Here is a 3,172-nt window from a genome sequence, read left to right on the forward strand (position 1 = left end):
TATCACAAGGTTTTTACCATCCTATGAAGAGGGAGCATGGACTCGGGGGTCATCCCACAGTTACTAAAAACAACAGACATAGCCCCACTCCACAAAGGGGGCAGTAAAGCAATAGCAAAGAACTACAGACCGATAGCACTAACATCCCATATAAAAATTTTTGAAAGGATCCTAAGAAGCAAGATCGCCACCCATCTAGATACCCATCAGTTATACAACCCAGGGCAACATGGGTTTAGAGCAGGTCGCTCCTGTCTGTCTCAACTACTGGATCACTACGACAAGGTCTTAGATGCACTAGAAGACAAAAAGAATGCATATGTAATATATACAGACTTTGCAAAAGCCTTCAACAAGTGTGACCATGGCGTAATAGCGCCCAAAATGCGTGCTAAAGGAATAACAGTAAAAGTTGGTAAATGGATCTATATCAGTCTCGGCTGAGTGGCTGAGGGGAGTAGACGTGTGCTGGGGGGGATCTGGACCTACTAATTCGCAGGCCTACCCATTTCTCCCGACTGATAAGTCATCATTAAAACTCCTACTGTTGGAAGACAGCTTCAGTGTTGTGAGAACTCTTATGTGCGAGTTGTGACTAGGGGTATACCTAGTGAAACACTGGAAATATTTTTCCTTTTGAAAAGGCCCTCACAGGCCTCTACTTCCCCTCTGCCTTTTATTTGACCTCAGCCTTTCACCTCTATCAACATACAGTGTAGAGGCGAATTTTGCTAGTCCACTGCTACTCGTGCCTCTGAAAATGCTCACAACTCATCCCTTTATCAACCTGAGGAATAACGACGAGTGTGCAGTCCTACGTGAGTTGGTAACCCAGGTGTCCACACACTGAAAATTCGTCTTTCATTCCAAGACACGTGTGCTAGAAGTTCTGCAAGTTTGGAGTGAGTAACTATTTGTACGAGTATTGCAGTGTTTGGTAACTCTTGAGAAGTCTGCCTCAGTCAGTGACCTTGAGCGAGGCACTGCATCACCTGCCTGAGACTTTCGCCCATATTGACTATGTGAAGAAAGGCGAATGTGCGTGCTCAGTTACCCCTGCTGTTCTCCTGTATCCCCAACTCTCCGCCTTTAAACTCAGCCGTTCGCCTCTATCAACGTGCAGTGTAGAGGTGTATTTTGCTGCTCCGCTGGTACTCGAATATGTGAGTTCCGCAAGTGCTGCAGATTTGTTGTAACTATTTGCACGAGTGGATTACACTGACTTAGGACATTGTGCTACCATCAGTACCTACGTAGGCTTAAAATGAGTGAGGAATCTCTGGCCTGCTGGGTGACCTTGAAAATGGCACTATAAGACCCGCATGCCACTTACATTTGAAACTACCCATACTGCATGTGTCTAGTGAGGTGAATGTCCCTTCCTCGACTTTCCTATTCACCGGTATCCCTTAACTAGTCGCCATTATCTACATATGGGATAAGGGCGAGTTTAGCTGATCCAGGCTAAACAGTGCTCCAAGCCAGCCAGTGAAGGCCAAGTTACACTGCAGCTACATCTGTTCTGAGTCCCAGAATGCCTTTGTGAACGTTCTACAGTGTTCCGGCCGTACCTTCGGTGTTGTGAGAATTAGTTCTTAGGTAGTGAAAATTTGTCTGTCATTCCAAGACACGTGTGCTAGATGTGTTAAGTGCTGTGGGTTTGGAATAATTAACAAGTAGTACAGTGTTGGTAACTCTCGAGATGACTGTGGGCCCAGTGAATGACCTTGAAAATCGCACTGCAACCCGCAGGCCACTACACCCATATTGCCTGTGTCTAGCGAGGTGTATATCCCTTCCTTGTCCCTTCTCTCTTATGGAATAAAGGCGGTTTCGCTGATCCAAAAGTAACAGACTAACTCTTACACCTCAAGCAGCTGAACTAGAAGTGACCTATGGATGTGAACGAAGTAAATGATGGTGAAGGCGAATTCGTACGTTTTAGAAGTAAGGGAGCTTTGAAAAAAGAAAGAGGATTTCAAAGGTGGCTTGCTGCAAGAAACAACGAGAGCAACAACAACCATCGCAAAACGGTTAGGCTTGATTTCCCTGCTAACACTGAGTTTGAGGTCAAGTTTAGATGGTTTTACGAAGCTTCACTAGACAACCCAGAGGAAAACCTTCGGATTCGCTTGCGTCATGACGAGGATAATTACGTTTTTGTTACTAACGACCCAACATTCATAGAAAAACTTCCTACTCATAAATATGCTAACATCCAACTCCAAGCTGCCCCACCAAGATCACCTAAAGTGCTTATTGTTATCCACAATGTCAATAAGTACTTGGATCCTAAATTCCTGTTGTCAGATCAAGTTGCAAACCCTCGTCGACTTCCAAATGATCTGATATTGGCTGAGTGGATTGGCCAAGGGACTCCACCATCATATATCTACTCTCGTGCTGCGCTTAACAGGAGTTACAAAATAGCTTTGTACAAACCACCTCACCGTAGATGCTACAAGTGTCAGCGCTGGGGTCACATTGCTTGGAAATGCCCATCTAAGTCACACTGGTGTGCAGTGTGTGCCAAGGCCCATCCTTCTCACCAGTGCTATGATATGATCAAGAAACACCAGACCGTTGCATTACAATGTATCAATTGTGATACTCCAGGAGTCACAGCTGCTCATGCTGACTGCAGAGCGAAAGCTGCTCACATCGCCAGCCGCAGGGCTCCCGCCTCACCCATCACCCCCCATGATGAGGCAGTAGGCCTACCAGATACTTCATGTCTGAATACTGACCCATGCCTGAACTCAAACAATATGGTTGAGCGAGTCACTCTGGGAGTACATCAACAGAGCACGATCACGTCTGCTATCAACACTAGTAATGCTGCTGGTGTTGACACCACCTGTCTGGCTGAGTCAGCTGTCAGTCAGCCACCTGGCTCAGCTGACCGGGACTTCATAACTCCAGATGAAGCTAGTCTTGCTGGGGTGGTACACAACATGCAACTGCGCATAACAGTACTGGAGAAGCAACAATGGTGTTTGAAGCAACAACTTGAGCACCACGAGGAAAAACTTACAGAGGTTGCTAATGAGTACATCAACCCACAGATAGTCAGCCATTATGAAAATGAGTGTGGTGATGATGAACAAACTGATGAATATAGTGGTGTTAATAATTACAAAAATGATGAATCTGATAGTGGTGTTTACAATCA

This window comes from Cherax quadricarinatus, chromosome 3, assembly GCF_038502225.1.
Source record: "Cherax quadricarinatus isolate ZL_2023a chromosome 3, ASM3850222v1, whole genome shotgun sequence".
In the NCBI taxonomy this organism is placed as follows: domain Eukaryota; kingdom Metazoa; phylum Arthropoda; class Malacostraca; order Decapoda; family Parastacidae; genus Cherax; species Cherax quadricarinatus.